General features: G+C 40.5%; 1 protein-coding gene across 1 annotated transcript in view; it reads left to right on the top strand.

The window, feature by feature from the left end:
- The first annotated feature begins 532 nt into the window (after positions 1 to 532).
- LDLRAD4 (low density lipoprotein receptor class A domain containing 4) overlaps positions 533 to 23,251 on the top strand; it is a 294,067-nt gene continuing 271,348 nt past the window's right edge. Inside the window, exon 1 of the mRNA XM_082044432.1 lies at positions 533 to 662. The gene's annotated coding sequence lies outside the window, so the exon portion shown is untranslated. The remainder of the gene's footprint in view (positions 663 to 23,251) is intronic.

Below are 23,251 nucleotides of genomic sequence, written 5' to 3' on the forward strand. Positions count from 1 at the left end.
CATTAATAAGGTCACCCCTCAGTCTCCTCTTCTCCAAGCCAAAGAGCCCCGGCTCCCTCAGCCTTTCCTCATAAGAGAGATGCTCCACTCCCTTCATCATCTTCGTGGCTCTGCGCTGGACTCTCTGAAGCAGTTAGTTCACCTCACCTCCACCCGTGCCCCATCTCCACCCCCGCGGCCTTGCTGGGAACCGCAGGGGCGGAGCGGGCCTTTCCCCGCAGCGGCTCCTAGAAGCAGACGCTCCGCCGTAATTTCGAGCGTCACCCCCTCCCCTCGCTGTCGGGGCCCCGGTGCCGGCCCCGCCGCCGCGCACATCCGCCCGGCAGGTGTCAGTGTGGGCTGCGGGCCGGGCGGCAGCGTGGAGCGCAGGGAGCGCCGCCGCCCCTCCCCCTCTCCCTCCTTCCCCCCCCGGCGGCGGCCCCCGCGCCCGTCCGCCAGAGCCAGACTCGCTGCAGACAGGCGGCAGCCAGCGGAGCGGGCAGGGCGGGGGGAGGAGGAGGGGGCAGAGGAGGAGGCGAGGCTGGGGATGAGTTGGAGGCAGGCACAGCCTCAGCGCAGGGAGAGAAGCTGCCGGAGACAGGCAGGGGGAGGCGGCGAGGCGCCCCGTCCGCTCCGGAGGAGGCCAGCCCGGCGCGGGGGTGAGCGGCGGGGCCCGGGGAGAGGTGAGTGCGTACAGGCGGCTGCCCGCCGTGGCGGGGACAGGGGCGGGCGGGGGGGCACCGCGGCAGAAAGTGCCGGGGAAAGTGCGGGGAGGCCCGAGTTGAAGGGCTGGGAGCGTGCGAGGGACGAGGCGGCGGCTGCCGGGGGGCTTCGCCGGCGCCCTCCCTCCCGCCGCGGGGGTGCCCCCGTCCCCCGGAGCCGCCGCCGGGGCCGGGCTGAACGCGTCCATCCGCGCCCGCTCCCCACCTGCCCCCCAGGTGCCCCGGAGCGTGTCGCCTGCGGGGCTGCCGGGCGGCCGTTGGCCGGCGCCAGGGGCAGCGGTGACAGGTAGCGCCGTTAACTGGGGGGGCGGCCTGGGCGCCCTGCTGCGCAGCCTGGCCGGGGAGCAGCCGGACCGGCAGCCCGGCGGCGCGGCAGGGGCAGCCCCGGGGCTCCGCGGAGGAGGCGCCGGCCGGCAGGGCGCTGGGGAGGACGGAGCGTGCGGCACGTCCTTCCCGGCTGCTCCGGAGGAGAGACTTGCTGCTCCGTCTGGACGCCCCGCTCGCCTCCGGACTGAGTGACTGCGGCTCGGCCGGCGGTTGTGGCGGAGCAGCCCGGGCGCGGTGTCCTGCCCGCCCCGCGGGACGGATCCTGCTCGGGATGCCCGCGCCGGGCAGGGAACTTTTACGGGGAGGAAAAGCAGCGATGCGGCTGCCGGGCTCATGCACAAGTGACCTGCATTTAATAAAGTGCTGCTTTTTTTTCTTTTCTTTTTTTTTTTTTTTTAAAGTTTATTAGCAGAAGTCTAGCTTTGCCTAAATGTGTCTGTTGCCTGCTTGCATCGTTGTTATTGAAAATATGCATCCCAAATTTCTGAATGGGGTGCCAGGTTTGCCACCAGGTAGGTGGGCAGGTAGTTATGCACAGGCTGTAACTCGGTACTTGCTGAAGAAACAAATACACCCTCGTGTGTAGGTTTAAGTTGACTAAAGAATAAACAGGAAACAGGCAAAATGCAAAAATAACTTTTTTTTTGGTGTTAGATCTTAACACCTAGAATTATAAAGGTTTTAGTGAGACTTTTTTCTTTATTGTTCAGCAAGTAGTGGCTGTGCAAGAGAATAGAAATGAGGTGAATAGTTTCATATGACACTAGGAATAGCTTTTGGTGTTACAGAAGCTTCTTGGTCTAAGATGTGGGCATCTTCTTGTCAGGAAGGAAAACTTACTTTACAAGGTTTGTTTGTTCTTGCATACAAAAAACTTGCATTAAAATGTTTGTTGACTAGAAAGGTGCACCACGTACCATGTAGAGTGAAGTGTATGCAGCATCACACATCTGACATCTGCCGAAAAGGGAGAGAGTTTTTGCCGGTAAGAAAGCCCGAGGGGCAGTTACTGGTAGGCATGGATGAGGTCAGAATGTAGATGCTGCATAACTATGATAGTGTTGCTTTCTGGAAAGTGTCTCTTGGTTTTCATCCTTCAACCCCTGAGTATTGTTGGTTAGACCAGACTTTTATTCCTCCTTCCAATTTCACTTCCAGGGTAATGTTTTAAGAAATCTACTCCTTTTATAACGATCTGGCATTGTTTAAGTAACATGTGATGCACTGTTGAGTGGAGTTGAATAACTACGCAGGTGATGCACATGTGTATGGTTCCACTAATGAGAAGATAAATATCATGGCTTTGTGACTGTAAATAAAAAGGGAAAACCAGTGTGCTGGTGGGAAGCAGCCTAATCAACATCCCCTTGTCTGTGCTAACCGAAATAGTGATGGTACTCTGAACATCTATATTCCTACTGGTGTTTTGGCACCACATATTAAGTTACTGTGATACATAAAGCCACCAATGTGAGCAGAACTTAAATTGGAATGCGTCAGCTATATGCAATTATGTATAGAAGTAAAAATACATATTTTTATATATTCTATGTTTATAGCAGCATATTTAATTCAGACTCTTGGGTATGTGAAAATTGTTGTTGCATACACATAAGGCATATCAGTATTCTCCAGTAAACTCTGATGCCTGTGTGGGCCTAAATGATGATAAATGTATAATGCAGAATGAGTTAACAATGTGAGACAGTATATTTCAGGCCATGGGTTTATGTTAATTGAAACATTACAGGCACTAGGCAGCGTTTGACTGATGGAGTTTGAATTCAGTCTTCAGCATCTTAGACTTGTTACAAGAAAGCTTGAGGAAGTAGAGAGACATTCGGATTGAAGATTGTGGCACAGTTGTTTTAAGTTTGGTAAGGTTAAAACTGTTGAACAGTAACTTAACGTAAGGTTAAGGGAGGTTAAGGTGTAGGGAGGGTGGGACTAGGGGGAGAAGTTTTCTCACTGATTTTCTTGACCAAAATTTAGTTCTTTTTCACAGCTGCCTTACAGTACTCTGTCTGGTGGCTGCTGTGCTGCCACCAAAAACTGGTTGCATTTAAGTGACACTGTCTAAAATGATTTGGAATACTTTCAGTATGTGGTGTGCCACAAAGAAGTAAACTATTACTGAAATAATACAAAGATATCTTAAAAGCAACTTAACTCGGTATAATTTCTAAGAGAAATGAAGTGTTAAAAAGTGCATGCCTGCTCACTGACTGCAAGGCGTCGTCAGGGATGGTTGTTGCATTTGACTTGTGAGTGCTCATGGACAAGTTTTTTCTTTTCCTGTCTGGAGTTTATAATAGCTCAAAACAGCTCCTTGCAAGTGAATTGGCAGTTACGGAAGACAAATACTTCTAGGAGTTCAGAGATGAATTTTTCTGCAGATTGGTTCTGTGGTAACCGTGAAATTCTTCAATGGCACCAAGCTAGTATCAGCTGCTCGGTAAAAGCTCTGATGCCAGAACAGTGGTGCATCAGTTGCTGGGAATCCAACTCTGTAGTGAAATGATTCATGCATATACATTTTCTTTTCTCAGTTGACAGCTATTTTTAAGAATAGCCGTATTGCCTAGAAGCTTGCTATCTAAGCAAAGGCAGCCTAGATAGCTAAAAATTTATTTCCCACCAAACATAATCTTATTTTTGCCAGACTTTAATATGTACACTAAAACATCTAAATGGAATTGATTTTAATTGATTCCTGTCAAGTCTGATGCTAATTGGTCCTTATAAAGGAATCATGACATTTTGGAGGTGCTGTCAGGAAGTCAGCAATTCTTTGCACAAACCAAGATGATGAGTTTGAAGTAAATGTCAGTTTGAAGCAATTTCTAATAATAACAGCTAGCAATATCTAAATGATAGCAGATTATCTATGTAACTTCTTGAAATGAGTGGCATTTACTAGGTATATAAGTCGTCAGAAATTGTCTCAGAACAAAATCATGACACGTTTGTCCAGTGTACTTCAACTTTTTCTGTGTGCTGCACAAGCAGAATCACAGAATGTTAGGAATTGGAATATTCCAGTGAAGGAAAGCTATAGACCTCTTTTTTTTTTTTCATTATGTTCTTCTGAACTTTGTATTTGAAAGAGAAATTTAAATTCTTTATTTTAAAGAGTAGTTTTATTTGCTTATTTCAGTTGAGTAATAGTAACTGTAAGGAGAATGCTTGCAGGTGAATAAAAGTGATTACAATATTACAGTGTATTCTGTACTTCATGCTGGCAAAATGTCTCTGTATTCATCATCTATATTTAATATATGTATTTCAGTAGCCTATGCCTTGATTTAGCATATTTGGAATATGCTAAATGTAGATGCTTTTTACTAAATGTTTTTTCTTATTGTTTAGTTAAGCAATGGAAATTTGCAAGTACCCGTATCACCATTCATTATCACTCAACATAATAATGGGTAAATTTAATCTTCCTAATTAAGATTATTTGGGTCACAAGAGACGAGGGAATGAAAATGAATCATTTTCTTGTTGTTGTGCTATGTCTGTTTTGTTCATATCTGCTTTTCTTTTCTCTAAAATCCTACTACGAACAGCACTCCAACCTTTTAAACTGTGTTTGGATGATCTTGCTCTACATCAAACTCCACTTTCAGATAGGAGACCTAAGAACCTAAGTGCAATTTCTCTTCTTATTGCCAATGGAGAGCTTTCCTAGATTTGAAGTGAGCTTTCTTTGTGCCAAATGGTTGACTTTTCTAGAATAAAATCTCTCTGGGGTATGCAGAAAGTCCTCTGGTTAATATATTGGCATTCCCAGAACCTACTAAAACTCAGGCAGGTTGCCAGACACCACTTAATGAGGATGCCGAATGTCTGGCACAAATCTGCATGAAAACCAGCAGAGAAGCTGGGGGTGGAAGTGCGTGCAGTGGGGAGAGCTCTGGGAAGGCGACACTTCCACACCCATAATTTATTTTTAATGTCTGCATTTTGCAGAGAAACTGATGAGAAATCCTTACCACTGGATTCTGGAAACTCTGGATGCAGGAGTCTGGATGCCCCAAATTGAGGTAGCTGTGTTCTCATAGGAATATACTTTACTTATAGAAGTAGTTTATGGGTTAGGAGTGTTAGTTTTTGGGAGAGCACCAAAAAAGGAGCGGAAGTGATCGCGCTTTTGTGTTTTATTATCTGCTAAAACTGAAGAGCATTTGAAGACGTTGTTAGACAATTTAGGAGACAATGGCAGTCAGTGACTGCCAGCATCCACACAGAAAGGCTGTTAAAGTTACATAGCAGGGATAAATAAACTACTGCTGCTAGAACACTTAGGCTCAGCATAAACCTGTTGTGGGTGGCTCTGCCTGATGCCACTGTGCTTAGGTTTTGCTACACAATGAGTAGAATTGCAGGTGTAATAGCCTCTGATAGCTAGATAACTGTTAAAAAATAGTCATATGCCAAGCTGAGGCATTTTTCCATTAGACTGCCATTAGAAACAGAATGTATTGTTCTGTGTTGAATCAAATGTTTAATCTTAAAGGTTGAAACTGACTAAGCAGACTTAGTTATATTTTGAACTATTATCTCAGACATTTAAAGCAGGAACATTTTTAGCATTTTTCCCAGGCTTCAGTCTCTACCCTGCCCAGCCAAAAAAGCATTAGTCCCATATAGACAGATTTAAAAATAGACATTTGGTTGGTAGACATGACTGATTTTTTTTTTTTTTTAATCTAAAATAATTCTAATAGGAGTTGTGTGGGTTTTTTTTGCACATGGCTGAATTCAGAAACGTGTGTGCTTGTTACTTGCTTTTCAGTAGATGTTTCAGTTATGTATTTTACAGTTTTGGAGAACTATTCCTCTTTGGAGGAATTTTACTCCCTAGGATACTAGCATGTAGTTGATGTGTGCTTTTTGGTAGGAGTAAATTATAATCTAGGTACTCCTGTTTGGTTTTGCTAAGATAAGATAGTGAATGAAAGTCATTTGACTTCAGTGCTGGTTGCAGTGGAAAAAAAAGGAGAAATTATTCTGACAGTTTTATCTGTGTTGACACTGACTCCTACCTGTCTATAGGACAGGGAAAACAAGTGGCGAGAGTGGTGGACATTGTACCTACATGTTTAAACCAACATGTGTTTAGGATTAGTTCTAAAAGGCAGGACAGTATCTCCTAGAAAAGCTACACTGCTCAAATGCTGCACGTGAGAATGAAGTGGGTTGATGAAGTGTCTGTAGGAATTTCATTGCGTTTGCTTCTCCTAGTGCTCTTGATTTCTTCCATGCTAAACACCTTGGTACCCTTTTTGTTGAAAACTGATGATAAATCTGCTTCTCAAAACGTAGTCACAATGTTGAACTTAGTATTGCCTATAAAAGATGAGCTCAGAGCTTTTAGTTCTTTTTGTATTCACTGTTTTGTTCCTATGTTCTGAAATTGTCTAAAAGACATACTGGCTTTTAGGGAAGATATGCTTTTTTGAATGTTTGTGTGGTAAATATTTCGAGGTCTGAATGATTCTATCATAATCTTTGACTGCTGAATTGATTTAAGTCGTGATTTTAGAGGACAGTACAAAATTCTTTTAGAACAAATGTTAGTGCTTAATAAAGTAAAATCTAGAATCTCTCCCACCTTAGAGAGAAGAGTGGAAACCAGTCTTCTGGATAAACCCTGATTTGTATTCAGAATTCTAAAATAAGAGTTGACTCATCTGCCTAGTATTATCTAGCATATGTCAGTATAAGGCTACTGTGCTTTGTCATGAATTTTCAGCGTCTGGTACTTGCAAGCATCTTCAAACAGTACTCTCTTTTAAACACAACTTCCAACTCTTCTTGATTTCAAAGATTATGAGAAGGAAAATGTGTGATTCTTTTTTAATTACCTTTTTGTGTTGTGTAGCTGAGCCTATTTGGTTTCTTACACCTGTAACCTGGTTGTTCTCCATTTCATAGAGGGAAATGAGGAGCCAGTCTGTGACTGAGATATGAAGCAACCTCTTTAACAACCTTCTTCCACTGAGACTTTTGTGAAATTTTTACTGTGTGTTAATTAAGAGTGGTGCGTTATTACTTTGGACTTGTAAACACCCTTAAACATTCCATTAGGTGTTAATGACACATGAAGCAAGAATTAATATGAATTTGTTAGTCCTGTATCTGGTAGGGATGGACTATATGTAATTGCCTAAATGAAGCAGTGTTTCTTAAACCATTTGGTTTAAAAGGTATTGCTTCATTTTCTGCTTTTGCTTAACCATTAGTTATTGAGTCTAACGATGAGAATTCGTAGAGGGTATTTTGGTCTGTATTATATAGAATTTCAACTGGACATTTACTGTGGTTTGCTTGGGATTTTCATAAGGCAAAAGTGAGTTGTCTGGCTTCTGCCCTGTAGGTCACAGTTGAGGAGCAGAGCAGAGGGTGTGGGAGAGAAGATGTAAGGAATGCTTACAAATAACCTCACTTAATCTCCATAGCTGTTGAACTGGTGCCTTCTGTGAAATACCAAATAGGTGTGTTTTCTTCTCTTATAATTTCACCCTAATGGATGGCTGGTTTGTAGGTTTTGCTTAACTAGTGTTAAGCAAAATGAAGCAACGTTTGTAAAAATATGTGCAGATAAGATGCAGTACTCCTAAATTAAAGATTGCACCTGACCATATAAAAGCTAGACTTGGCCTGACTAATAGCCTCTGTTGGTCAGTGCAGTTCATATGTAGATGTTTTATTTTACAAAAGGTTTGTGTTGACTGGAATTCCTCACTAGAGTTGTATGAGTAGTGGAAGTGGAAAGGAAGGAGGTTCTATGGATATTTCCAACATGGATGTTTTCTGTGTTTGTGACCCCTTTCACATTCCTCTTCCTGTTTTAATAACCTTCCTAGTAGGTTTTTAGAACCAGCACATTTGAGATTAACTTTTTGCAAATTCTCGGTTTTCACTGAAAATGTCTTAAATCATGAGTGATCTTTATTTAATTGGGAAGTCTAATGTGATACATCTATCCAACAAACGCAGCTTGCATAATGTTGGATACAGGTACTCTTTGGTGCCTACTTTCACATAGCTTATAATAATACAAAAATTTTTAAAAAGCTACCATCTGTTGATGAACAGAAATACTGCCAATGTTTGTCAAATGCGTGCTTTATCTGACCTGTTCTACTTAGCACCTTATGGCAAAGCTTTCTCATCAAAGCTTTTTACAAATATCTTTATTCTTACAGTGTTTTATTTGACTGATAACAATGGTGGTACCACTTTCTAATGTAGGGATTAATGTACCAAGGATTAGGGAGATAAACATCTCTTCAGTTGTAAGAGGAAGTCACCTGCAGTGGGTAGAGAGATGAGGATTCTGACTCACAGCTGTAGGTGAAAATCACTGTTCTGTTCTAATGTTCTTTGCAGCCTTTTGATGCAAACGACTGGGATAATGTAAAGTTTTTACAGTAGTAAGCTCCAATAATCTATGGAGATTGGTCTCCTTTTTTCATAGGTGGTGCCTGGGCAAGTGTGTAAATTTAAAGAAAGAAACATCACAGTGCTGATGTGTGTTAGTGCTGACAAGGTGCAGTAATGAGTTAAGAAGCACTTGGTTCATGTTTCTTTTAAATTTTGTTTGAAATTACCTAAAAACATAGCAAACCAAGAGGAATTAAAAGAAAAGTACAGAGGAAAAAGAGGACCTCTGTGGGTTGTAGAGTGGGAGGTAGATGTATAAGATATTCTCAAAGTGTCTTTGGAAATGATGAGTCTGTCTTCAGTTGAATATGCAACCAGCAACAGGCTCTGCCTTTTCCCATTCCTTGTTCTCCTCTGGGTATTGTTAGAGGTGGGAGATAAAAGTCTTTAATCATGTCTACATGGAGACACCAAAGCAAACCACTTGAAGTGTCGAGTCAAGTTGTATATGTTAAAGTCTGTTAAACTTCTGTGTGAATGCTGTCTTGAATGTAAAACAGTCATATATTTAGCTTGGATCAATCAAAGGTCATTTTACATCTGAAGGAGAACATCACTCAGAACATAAGTTAAATTATGGTGATCTAAAACGGTCGGTGTGTGAATGAAAGCCTCTTGACATAGATGTTTGCCATGCTTTAACTTCAGTGTTTTATATTGTGCTTGATTTATCTCAACTTTCCTCCATGTTGCTTGTTATTGATCAGTTTTCATGATGCTGCTGTTAAGAGGCATCTTGGAGCTAATAGCAAACTTTGAAGTGAATATAATTTATGCAGAAAAAGGAGTTTGGAGTTTGTTGAACTTGAGATCTTCCATTGCAAATATTTTAGATTTGACAAACTTTGACTAAAATTAAAATAAGACACAACCTCTCTTTGATTCCTGGTGAACTGTGTTTTGGCCGGAGGCCTGGTGTTTTCAGGGTCTTCAACACAGAGCTAAACTTCCAAGGATCCTGCTTTGTGACCAGGGACACCGTGTTTTGAAGAACATGTGGTTTCCTTGAGCAGCCTGTGTGAGGAGTCTGCTGCAGAGTCAAGGACTGAGAACTCTGTGCAGACCTACTTCAGATTTGGGGACCTGCAGTGATCTGCAGTATCTACATGTTGAAACTGTCAGTCTCTAATGAGTAAAAGTAAGAAAAAAATCCATTCTATTTGAGAGTTGTAAAACTGAAGCCTTCAGTCAGTAGGAAATGAGGAGATTTTGGGGGTTTGTCTGCTTGGAGACAAATTAATAATATCGGAAAATATGTTGCGGCCCATGAACTGGCTAGTTCCTTTCTGAGCTGTGTTTCATTGTGCTTTCATGCATGCTGATTAATATCTCTCTTTGCCTTTCTTTTCAATTGGGAATTCCTCTGAAGGAGCATCCAAGGAGAATCCAAGCCTCTGTTGCCTAAAGGCTTTAATTTACTCGTTGTCATGTCAGCCCTGACCACAGAGGTTTGCATGTTGCACCTCCCTGACATAAAGGAAAAAATATTCTGAAGTTTTTATATACATTAAAATGAATAATGAAGCATATATTCTTCAGGGTTCTGAGAAAGAAGGGAGATAGTTGTCTTTTTTTTGTTTTTGCCCAGCTGAACTTGTCTCCTGGAGGGACAGTTGAATTGCAGAGAAGAGGAACCGTCCAGTGGAATTGCAGGTGCTGTGTATATAGCTGGGAATTTTGTCCTACCTATGCCCTTACAAAATGGAGGCTTTTCCCAAACATTCCTGCTGAGGTCCATGATTTGATGGAGATAGAGATTGTATGATTTCCCTAAAGAGGAAGATGATACTCTTGTCCCTTTATTTATAAACATTCTATTTTATAAGACGATTCAAGGATTGTTGTAATCTCCTTATTAAAAAAAAAAAAACCAACATCCTTGTGAACTTTCAATTGGCTAAAAGCTGTGAATAAAAACTTGGGAACAATTGTATGGTTGAAGATACCAAAAGCACAAGTGTCCTTTTAGAAAATGAAGAGACAAATGAGTTCTGATATATTAGCTGTTGTACATTTAGCTGACACTTCCAAGATGCTTGCATACTTGTTAAGTTTATGGCCACTGCAGGAGAGGCAGATAGATTTTAGCAGCTTAAGTATCTCCCTGACTCATGAATGTATAGAATTCCAAACATATTCCCAGGGTCAGTAAGTTGAGCTGTTTTTAAAATTGAAAAGTTTTGTCACAGAGTTGGAATACTCTCAAAGATCTAACTTTTTTGTTTTACAGATATTAGAGGCAATAGAAAATATGTATTAAGTCATCTTACTGATAATCCTGAGTCATACATTTGGGTGAAGGTGAAGAGTAAAACTCTTACTGGATACTAAGGATCGTCTCTCTTCACAGTCTAAAAATGTCAAATGGAATTTTTTTTTCCCGTTTCTGACCTTGACGTGTGAAACACACCATAGCCCCCTCCTGTACTTGAGATGTTCTCAGGTGTCTCTGACACCTACCAAAAACTAAATGCTGTATGCAACTGGTTCTGTTCTCTCCCAGATATTTCTGCTGGTTTTCCTGTTGCTCCTGTAGCTAGACTTTTCGCTCGCTCTCTTTTCTTTTTTTCCTTTCCAGTCCTTTAGGACACAGACATTTCAGAGACATCACGCATCTGTAATGTCTAAATGGCTTCCTCTTCTTTCCTTTCCCCTTACACCCCAATCAAGGAATTCCAGATGGAAGCTCTTTGGTGTCAGTAACAGCTGCACAGCAGATAATTTTTTGCATCCTCAGAACTGTAATAGTTGTAACTCCATATATGTAGTTATGATATACATTCACATTAAGGATATTGTGGTCTTTAGGTTTCCTCAAGACTCTTCTAATAGTGCTCAATATAGCATTTTCCCTTATTTTCTGTTGCTGCTTAGAAGTGGCTTCTTTAAACAGAAAGAAGATATTCTGTTGTAAACCTGATTTTTAGGAAGTCTGAATATTTCAGAGTCCTATGTTGTGATTCAAAAATTGTGCTCCCTTCTTTCATCTCTAGGGTTTATAATAAGGTGTCAGCAATGATCTAGTCCATCTGGGAGCTCGCATCAATGCTTGGGAGAGCCATATGTGTCTGCCTCAAACAAGGCTATAGAAAAGTGTTCCACTAGCAACCAAGATGTCATCCATCTGCTAGACAATCCTGTAGCTAGTTAGCTTAATGACGTATTTATTTGACTAGAGGTTTCTGTGTAGCAGACTCCAGCTTTCCTCCCTCTTCAAATTAATACCAAAACCCTCCATGCTCTGGAGACAAACGCCTGCCCATTCTGGAGAATGTCAGGAAGTTTGTGGCTCGATGGGTTTGATCTGTTTGTCTACTTCAGGATGTTGCGCTCCCAAATTCAGAGTGGGCCCATTGTTAGGAGATGGCTCCAGCCTTCCTGTGCAGGGGTCCCGTGCAGCGCAGGTGTCTGGGTGGCAGAGGGATCAGCAGACGAGACGCAAGACCTGGGTGACCTTAGATGCGTGTAGAAATCCAATCACGCTGCTACTGCTTTAGGGTATTATTTTAGCACACGGAGCAGCGCGAGGATTTCCTCCTGTGGCAGTCAGAGCTGGAATTGTCGTAAACATTTTGCTTGGCTACATGGAATAAACCAAGTGATTATTTCACTCAGTGGCTTTAACAGAAATGTTTATGCAAGATTAAGGGGTTCACAGTCTTCAAAGGTACACGTTCTAAGTGTTAGTAGTCTCAGATGGCCCAGCAAAGTCAGAGCTCCAGGAATTGTGGTGGGAATGTACTGTGGAAAGAGAAGCCCTATAAACTTCAAATACTGCTCATTCTTGCTGTGGTAAAATAGAGCACATCAGGACAGACTGTCATCGATATTTTTTTTTTTTCCAGCCACTCTATCTGCTGTTTATTTTTAGTCCAAAGAGGCTAAGTCACTGTTGCAAATTCTAGGCTGATCTGATTTCTAATCTGCCTGTGAGTCAGAGTTGAGAAGGGGGCAAAACAACAGGAGAAATGCAAATCTAGATGACAATAATGTTTTATGTTAACGGCAATTATATTAATCTGTGTTGAGGCAATCTAGTTAATTTAATGTGGAAAAATGCATATGTGTATTCAGATAAACTACTATACGGTTGGGTCCGTCAGTAAATCAACATTCATATCTTGCAAGGCAGTTAAAATGCAGTGTCACATTCACTTCAATGGGAATTGAGAGACCGTCTCAGCTTTTTCTGAATACAACTGTTTGTATGATTGGAGCTGAGACAGTGCTGTCTACTGAGTCTGGTAAATGTTACCTGACATTGTTTTTATCCATGTCCACTATTTTAAACAATCTGTGAACTTCAAGGAGAAATTAGTAGTCTGTGCAGGTCCTAAATAGGGCTGAGAAATCTATCCCAGATGAGGCACAGAAAAAAATGTTTTCTTGGCTGTATACTAGAGGCCTCTCTTCTTACAGGTGTAAAATACTTTTTTGTGGACATAGTGGCAGATCTAAGGTGAAAAAGTAGGTGAAAGTAAAATCAGGACAAATCCATGAAGGAGTGTAGAGTTGCCCAGGCAAAACAGAGATTGAAAAGGTGAACTGTACTCACTCTTGCTTCATCTTCTAGGGATACAAAGAGAACTGTAGAATAATTCAGGTTAGAAGGGACTTTCATCGAGTCCAGCCTGCAGTAATAGGACAAAGGCTTTTCTGAAGAAATACTCTTGAATCTAGAAGTTTGATACTTAGATCTTAATTTTCAAAACTTGATCTTTTCTTTTTGTATGTTTTGAATTGCTTGTGTTTGGGCAGAAGTGCAGTAAAGGTGAAGTGGAAGAAAATGATGAGAAAAAAACAACCTTTAATTCTAAAGACTCTGAGTACGTGCCAAAAAAGAGCAAAGTTGACACGAACTCCTGTTGCAAGTGGGAGGGAGTCATGAGTAGCTAGAAGCTGTTGGGTGTGTTTAAATTAATCAACACTCTATTTCCTTGAGATGGTCTCTTCAGCGTGTTGTCCATGTAATTAGTAAAGAATCTTGCAGTTTACTTTCTGAGGAGGGAAACAGCTGACAATTCTTCACTGATAAGAACGTCTGGATTTTTATTTGTATCCCTTTTGCCACAGGGCTACTATTCCTTGTTAAATAAAACACAATCAAAGAGTCTTTTCTACCTGATAAAAACATGGAAGTCCTCTCAGATGTAAATCTTTGATGGGTGAGAGTAGCACCGAATAAGCTTTTGGTGAGAAAGGGATTTTACATCCTGCTGGAAAGCTTACTGTATCAAAACTAATTGTTTAAAAACAATGAAAAAAGCATTTTTGTATTTTTCCACAACACTGCATTTATATTGGATTGAAGTGTTCTTCTGTAGTCTTGTATGGTACCATGCAAAACAAAAGAAAAAATCATTTAGGATAAACAGTCATGTTACAAAATATTGTAAAATGCCGACCACATAAAATGCTTATTTCAGTTTTTATTTCATGATCAGTGTCATCAAAAGAAAACATTACAAGAAAAATTTCTGTTTTGATGCATTGGATTTCTGGCGGCAAACAGATCCATGGAAGTATTTCTGACAAGAACTGAAAACTTCTTGTTTGGGAGCTTTGCAGTGTATTATTTAGTTACATTTATTTGCTTGGTATTTTTAAGTTTTACTTTCTTTGCAAATTTGGGCCTTGATTAGGGAGATGACTAAAACTCTGTTCTGATGCTTCGTTCCTCTTCATATCTGTTTTACTATGAAGAGTAAATATTATTGTATAGAAGATGGGGTATCTTCCTGTTTGATCTCAGCTATAGAATATAGTTTGTCTGAACGGATTGCTAGGAATATTAATCTTCATTTCTTACATGTATATGTATGGTCCTATGCAAGGTCCTCTTTATTTTTGTAGTTTTTTTATATGTCCTACTGCCGATTTCTCAGTTTTGCTTACCTACTGCTAATCCTATGGACTTTAATGGTTCCTACAAATGAAAGGTATGTACAGAAAATTAATCATTTTGAACCCGCGCTATGTTTCTGAACTTTGAATTGAGTCTACTAATAAACCAAATGAGGTTTTGCTTCTGAAGAGCATAGTGCTGGCTGTGTCAGGTCTTTTCCCATTAGCCAGTTTTTTTTCGTCTTCCAGCCCTTCATATATATTGATGTATATGTGATTTTTCCTGTCATCAAGTGTTCCTGTCCAGTTATGTAGAAGTGCTGTGTTGTGAAAGTAGGTTACGGGCTTGACTTCTGCTAAAGTAATTAACATAAAATTGGACTGTTTTCTCCAATGTAGTTTGTGTATACTAAGATAGCATTGTAACACGTACTGATTGAAAAAAAGGAGATAGAGAATGTTGGTACATCTTCCTAGAGTATTTTTGGGAATCCTGTTGCTTGGGTCTCATAGTGATAAAGTTTTAAGTCCTTGTCTTTATATTTGGATATTCAGAATAAGAAAAGAAAAGAGAAAAGAAAAAAGAAAAGAAAAAAACCAGCATACACAAATATTTGGCTTTGGAAAGTGTGCTTGATGCTGAGTGGTTTCTGTTTGGCACTATATTGTGTTATAATCTTGATGCTACTTATGTTAAAGGAAAGAGGCTTAGAAAATAGGTGAAAAATATGAGTGTCTTTGACTTTTGCCTTGAAAGTTTATTCTGTGAGCTTATTTCAACTTTGCTCAGCCAGGGACTAGACCTTGAATACACAATTAAGGATGGACACCATGTCTACCTCCAGTAGCGGAACAACCTATAGTGAGTTATCACACCAAAGTCTTATCCACTAGAAATGGTAGATGGTACAAAATCAACTTGCTTCATTTTAAAGTACTTGGTATTTATGTCTGCCAAAGCAATTAGCCACCTTCTTAATTTCTGTGTACCTGTCTGATTGCTGACACAGCGTAATTTTTTTTTGTTCAGGGTTTTTCATATCAAAGTAAATTACATGCTACAGGGTGCCTTTGTTTTGTGAACGTCACTTTTACAGTCAAAACCTTACACACTGCTGGATAAACAAGTCATGTTGTAATTAGGTATGTCTGTTTGCACCAAAACCATGTCAGAATGTAAAACCATCTAATTAGAATTTGACTGAAGTGGCATGAGTATCATTGTGCAATCTTCTCTTTGCTGGTTCTATGCCTGTGTTATGAATACTGTGTTGCCTTTGTAGTGTCAAATGGTCCTGCAAAGAGCTGACCATGAAGTATTTTTTTGCATTGTTTGTTTTTAATTAATAATTATTGTTGAGCAATTATTCATGATGATACTTGTCTGAAAATGTTGTTTTATCTGTTAAGGTTAAATTAAAAAAAAGTTATGGGTCTTATTAATATTTTTCATCTTCTTTTTAGATAGCCTGTAAAAGGTAAATAGTACAGATACAATACCCTATATAATTGACAGTTACTGGTAAAATGGGGTAGAGTAAAATGGATAATGCAAAACCCAAGCATGCTTATAATGCATATACATAGGTTAATTAGATGTACAAATGTGTTTTCCTTGGTCTAGAACCTTTAAAATGAAGCTAGCATATAGAAAACTAGAAATTAAATTTCATGGATATTTGAAATCCGGTATGAACTAGAGCAAGGACTTATAAAACACAAAAAAACCCAACACAAAGTATACATTACAGAGGCTTGTAATAATTTTACGCCCCCCCCCCCCCCCAAATCAGTTATTATTTTTCTTCTCTTTGCATGAGCAGCTGTTAGATTGGTGCCATCTCAAATGTTTAAGGAAGGAATAAGACTCCATTTCCTGTCTTCGTTTTGCATGGTCTTACTCCATACATTATTTAATTAAATGGGCTGGAGTAGAGGACCATGTGCCATCCAGAACCACCAAGATGACATCTAGATCTTCTTGTTACTGTTAAATTAATTTTCATCTCGCTGCTGTTCAAACTGTTTCTCCAGCCATTTCCACAAACTTTGGGAATCTTAGCTTAGTAAGAGTTTCCTGGGTGCCAGGCCTGAATTTGACTTTGTGAGTATTCAAGTGTATTTTAAACATCTAAGAACTTTGTTTTATTGTTAGGAATAAAAAACTGTTCAATGTCAGCGCTGAAATTTTGAATTTTTGTGTCATGTTTACAATGCATTATCAAAGATACAGAAAGAAGCAATGACTTAAAAAAGTAAAAAAGATCTTCTTGAAGTCTTATGATGAAATTATAAGTAAAAACAACAACCCAGGCAACTGTAACCTTCCTTCATGATATGTCTGGTTCAAACTGGTTGAAAGTAAATATGGAAACTTAAAGGAAAATAAATATATTTTAATAAATTATCAGTGGCACTGTTTAATGCAAACTAAATGATTCATTCAGACATTATAGGGACTACTTTGCCACATGTTGAAAATAATCTGTAAGATAAAAATAAAACATAGTACTTAAAAAGGAGGGGCCAGAAGATTTAATCCAGAAGATTTAAATCTGACAAACGAGTGCCTGTTGCCTTGGCTGAACTGAGGAGCGATTCCAACATAGAAATGCAGGCAACAATACTCTTGTGCCCCTGGAAATGCAAATTTGACAAAAATGCTGGTTGCTAAAGAGTACTGCTTTCAATTTGCCAGACACCTTCCCCACATATCCCTCAGTATGGTGTTCTGAGGAGGTTATTTGTACATCAGTGTTGTTCTCTACTTGCCTTCTCCCTTTTCTTTGTTTTACTGCCAGTGAGCTATTCTGATTTCCTGCAGACTGAGTTAACAAGAGCTAATACTGATACTTTCAGGTTGCTTATTCCCATCTGTTCTTGGAACAAAATAAGTGTTCTTACCAAAGTACTGTAAGTATTTATGAAGCATTCCATAAGAGGGGAAGGATTGCATCTAAGGTTGGGGTTTAGGGCACAGTTGCTTTGTCTAAGTTAAAGTAAACATATATTTAGAGAGGCAAAGAGATTAAAAGAATAAGATGACTCCGTAGGGGAGGTGTATATGCAAACACATGTATGTAATATATAAAGAAAAAACTAGTCATATGGATCTTTACAATGAAATGACTGACGATGAAGAAGCGTGACCAGCAGGTTAAGGGAGGTGATTCTGCTCCTCTACTCCACTCTGGTATGACCCCATCTGGAGTCCTGTGTCCGCTTCTGGGGACCCCAACATAGTAAGAGCATGGACCCATTGGAGCAAGTCCAGAGGAGGGCCATGAAGATGACTGGAGGGCTGGAGCACCTCTCCTGTGAAGACAGGCTGAGAGAGTAGGGGTTGTTCAGCCTGGAGAAGAGAAGGCTCCAGCGAGACCTTATTGTGGCCTTCCAGTACCTAAAGGCGACCTACAAAAAAGCTGGAGAGGGACTTTTTACAAGGTCATTGGACAAGGGGTAATGGCTTTAAACTGAAAGAGGGTAGATTTAGATTAGATGTAAGGAAGAGGGTGGTGAGGCACTGGAACAGGTTACCCAGAGAAGTTGTGCATGCCCCATCCCTGGGAGTGCTCAAGGCCAGGCTGGATGGGGCTTTGAGCAACCTGGTCTAGTGGAAGGTTGTGGAGGGGTTTTGATAGATAAAGATCTGTTGCTGAATTAGTCAGGCTCAAAGGAATCTCAAGGCCACTTCGAGAAGCTGAGAACAGAATCTGCTGTGAGAAAGAGGGGCGTTCCTCGATCAGCGGGGTCCTGGCGTGGCGTGAATCATCGGACATATCATCAGTGAGACTCCAGCACATGGACAGCCCATGATACTCATTTCGCGAATCCATGCTTGGAGCGTGGATGCGTGATTAGAATATAGTTGCATATATAAGGAGGCTTGTTTCTGTAATAAATGGCTTTAGCGTGATTCACATTGAATCGAATTGTTTGCTGAGTCCTTTATCGCTCCAACAGAAGGTATCCCTGCCCATGGCAGGGGGGTTGGAACAACAGATGATCTTTAAGGTTCCTTACATTCTGTGATAACTGAATCTAAATTCTTTAGAGTATTCTGTGCAGTTACCCCTGAGTATCCTTCCGTCTGTCCTTTTCTGCTCTGTGTGTTGAATAAATACCAGTTGGGTGGGAAAAATGCTTTGGGTAGACTGTTATGGTGTTTTTTCAACCTATGGCTTGTGTAAACCTGAAGATGATTGAAAAGAGGGAGCAGATTACACAGCTACCTTCCAAGGAGCTGTGTGTTGTTTTGTCTTTATACACGAGAACTGTTACACAGTGAAGAGTCTGAGTCTGGGACTCTAAAGGATATCAACATTCTTTTGATTATGTTGGCCCACTGTTCATTTTTTTCAGTACAAACTACTTATTTTGAAAGAAAAATTGAGTATAAGGAAAATAGATGTGATCCTAAGGTACATGGATTTACAAAAATTAAATTGCATATTGGTAGGCTTTCCCAGTGGTGACTGTTGGACATATAGGAATACTGTGAATTAAAGATTTTTTGGTGTGACTCATGTTGCATTGTGTTTAGTGCTATTATGCATACATCACATGGTAAAAAAATAAATCTGTCTAGGTATCCATGTCTACTGAGTCATCTACGTTGATCAGTTGATCATATATCACAGTTGGCTTTGGAGTGGCCATTGCAGTAATGTGTGGCACAGAAGCCAAGTGGCGCAGCCAGACTGGTGTGTAAGGTGGGCTGCTCTTGAATTTCCACCAGTTTCCACCGGTCTCCTTGTGTTTGGTTTCCATTGCTGTGGTGGCAGCCTGACTCTGTCCTGAGGAGATAACTCTTGTTTCCTGGCTATAGACAAGGCCCGTCTGGTGAACTTCTGATATTGACTGTGACATTTTGCTTACAGTTGAAGCCCTTTGTAGAAGTGGAAACTTTTGTCTTGACAACTGAACTACAGCTAATAATAGATAAACAAAGAAAACAGGTCCAAGTGTATAATAATTCTTACAAAATTCAAATTTATTCTTGAGTTTGAGAGACAACTGTGTTTGTGTTTTAGATCTGCATCATAGAGAGCTCAGACTTCTCTGTGGCACAAAGTTTTATAGTAGACTTCATCTGTGTCTGGTTTAGGTGCTGTTTTTTCTGTGATACAATGCGTTTTCTACGCTAGTTTTCTGCAAAGACGACTGTTCATTTGCACTGTAATGGCTCTTCCTTACATTTCAGTGAGTTAACATTTCAGAGATGTGTTCAGTTTGACTGGGAACCTGCATGTCAATCCAATGTACTCTGTATGCTTCAGAAGAGCCCTGGCTTTCACTAGAGAGCCAAGTAATAGATTCATTGTGATTTTTATCCTCCACTACAAGATTCATCATTTCCTTTTCTTCTCCCACTTACTCAACCATTTAAAAGTTGAATTTCCAATATGATTTGTTGTGTGGTTGAGACTTAATAGAGTAGGAGCAATGGCATGTAATGTGGCAGTGGGAAACATTGGAAAGAACTCTCCTTTTTCTGTTTAGTTTTACTATTTCATTTTTTTTTTTTCCCATTGGACCCATTCCAGTTCTTTATCAGATGAAAGGCACTTACCTAGTCTTCATTAGCTTGTGCTTAGCACATAGTGGCAAGTGCTTAGATACTATGGTAATATGAACAATATACAAACTTTTATGAAATTAGAATATTGGACTTTTATCTCTCTCTCTGTCTTTCTCTCTCTGTATTTTTTTTTTCCTTTTTAGAACAGCCAGATAGCTCACCAGCATTTCTGCTGTGCTAGGACTTTTTCCCAGAGAAGGATTTGGACAGGCCTCAAAACATGGAACTTAAGTTCCTATCCTCATTCTGAGGAGGAACAGCAGTCCTGGCTCAGCATTGAGTTGTTCATCTGCATATAAGCTGTTTTAGAGGGGAGGTAGCATCAAGAATTTGTGTCAGAAATCAAATGTAAATTGTCATGTTCAGTCATGGCACAAAAAATAGGAAGGGTCTGAGTTACCTCCACAACCTTTCTGGAGTGCAGAGAAAGAACTGTTAAACGGCAGTGAAGACATCCTCTGTAGTGAGGGCCTCCGGGGGACTGCATTTTGGAGTGGGAGTTAGTGTGAATGAGTTTGGACAAGCTGACTTGTTGTGGTTCCATCTGTGGTTTTCAAAGACAGATTTAACAGTGGGATCTATTTTTTTTTTTTCTTTAAACTATTTGTGAAAGAATGAACATTGTATTTAAAATCACATACTCTGGTAACATTACTACTGTTCTGGAACTGTGAAAGATCAGCTCCGGGAGAGGCCCTTTTATTAGAGGGTGGCTTTGTTCAGAAATACATCATTCACCTACCACAACACTGGAGATGATTGGTGTGTGATCTGACACTGTACCTGTGTTTGCCTCAGACTAGAAGCTCCCCTTGCTGTCCATCCCTCTTTTAATTCTGTTGCTTTCTGCAGGAGGCATCTTGAATAACTGATTTGTGCCTTGGATGCAATCTGATAAACCCTTTGTTTGTGGTGTGCTGAACCTGGAAGGGAAGACTCCTCTGTAAAACTGCTGCAGTTAAGAGAAGTAGCCCAAAAGCGTATCGGTGTCAATTTTCTAATCTATAGTAATATGAATAATCACTGCAGATTATTTCACATAAAATTGCAGAGCCAGGAGGTACTTTGGGGATGTGCTTCTCAGACTGTCCTCTCAGAATGTCCTCTCATTTAAATTCACTATAGAAAGATAAAAATTGTCTTTCTATTTTCTTGAAATGTATATCTTAAATCTGGTGATGTTATGAAGAGAAAGCCAATACTCAGGACTATTAAGCTGATGATAGGAGGTGGAGGTTTTGAGTTTTTATTATTTTATTTCTGGAGGATAACCTTAATGTTGTGGATTCCCTCCCCTATCTCATTTTACACCTTGAGATCTGAGTCTTCTATCAGTGCCTTGATACGTTTTACTCGGAAGTATCTTGTTTAAGAGAATGAACTGTGCTTAAATGATGATTTCTTGATAGGTTGAATTTTACTGTCAGCATTTTGGGAGCACACATGCATATGTTCTGTGATCTTGGTCTGCCCCAGATGTATGTGAATACAGAGCACTCATTTGTTTGGGGAAAATGCCTCTCCAGGGGTCCGAAGTCCTGTCTGCATGTAAAAAACTGCAGGAGGCAGCAGGAGGAATTTATAAGAAAAATAACAAGAAAAAAAAACTGTTTAGAAACAAGGAACCTCTATAAATGACCCAGTATGGGACCAGTATTATAAAAATGGTTGTTTAATTGTGTCAGCAACTAGAAGTAGCTGGATTTGGGAGTGACTCAAGGAAAGGGTGATGTGGGTGAATGCGTGATATAAAGAATAACTTTGGAAAATAACTTTCCCTGCATGACAGTAATGGATAGCAGTTTTTTATAATGGGCTGAAAAACAGATGAAAAAAACATTCCCTTGATCTACATGGTGCTGGTCATGGAGTTCAGTGTGTCTGAGCTTCCCTGTAGTTACTGAGGCTGTGTCTGGTAAGATGCATAGCTTCTAACTCTTCCTCCTGCGCAGCTTGTTAACATTGTGTGGCAGGTTCTTGCACGGAGATTGTAGATTGCCAGTGGGGCTTGAAGACCTGCAAAATCCAGAAATCCTTGGGTTTCTGTTGTTTAACAGAGGAAGTGCCTTGACTAGTAGAATTATTTCACTTTAAGCCATCAGACTAAATATAGAAATACTTTTTGTCTGAAAGTTAGGCCCAGGAATAAAAAAAAACCCCTGGTTGTTGTAAAATTACCCAGTAACCTTTGTGATCACTCCCAGTAAATAACAACAACATATGTTGTCATATAAAAGTGGAAATGGATCTGGAATGGCTGGTTAAAGCAGACTTCTGTCCATCTGTCACGCAAACTAATAAGTAACTTTTCTTTGTTCTTGTGTTTAATAAGGGTGGCCCCATCAAAATGTCAATAAATATTGTTAGGAATACAGAGGACCCATGTGGTTTTGGATGGATTAGAGCCAGTGATGTGTATCCATCTTCTGTGATTGTAACAGAAAGAGCATACTGAATACAAACAGAAAGTTCCAAAAATGCCTCTTGGGTACTGATTTAAAGTACAGATTAATGTTACAGTCGTGACTTTTTGATGTAGATGTAATGTAGAGAGGAGCCGAGTATCTCTGTGTTGCGCCGCCTTGCTTGGGTTGGGAAGTGCCTGCCCACCCTGCAGCTCCTGTTTGCAGGAGCCACCACTGTGCAAAGGTGACTCTCTCAGATCTGTGCAGCTCAGCTTTCTGTCTTTAATCGTACCCACTCACATGCTGGTCACTTCAAATTTATTTTTCCCAATGCTAATAAAGTACACTAATTTTCAAGTATCGATACTGTGTCTTCTGTAATGCAGCCTGTGGTATTTTAGTGCTCTAGTATCTAGTCTGTGTTTCCGTTAGAAGTTTTGTGTCCTGCGCATTCTATTTTTTATTCCACTGCATTCCAGTAGTCGAGTAGTCTTTTCTTTGAAAGTATCTGTTGCACGAGGATCCTTGCGCACAGGCTGCTTTCTATGATGGGCTGTGTGAGGTAACACCTGTGCCATACAGAGCCCTGAAAGAATATGGGGTGCGTCTGCCCCCCTGCCTGTCTCAGCTTGCTTCTCTTCCCCCTGCTGTGCTTAAGGTCTGTCCTCCTGGTGCCAGTTTGCAGTCTGCGTGAGCAAATCAGCTAAACGAAGTTCAGTCTCCAAAATACTCCACAGTGACCTGTCCGTGACTGGGTAAGAATGTCAGGTTCGTTCTGCTGTTGGTGAAAGCAAAGTGAGGTGGTAACAGCTCCATACAGGGAGCTGCTCTGTGTGGTAAAGGACTATAGAGGAATAAGTGAAAGGAAAATAAACAGAGCCATGCAGGGAGGAGGCTGACTGAGAGAAAGCTGAAGGTCTGAGGTAGATGTGGGAGAAACC

This window comes from Streptopelia decaocto, assembly GCF_964273445.1.
Source record: "Streptopelia decaocto genome assembly, chromosome: 2".
NCBI classification, from domain to species: Eukaryota; Metazoa; Chordata; class Aves; order Columbiformes; family Columbidae; genus Streptopelia; species Streptopelia decaocto.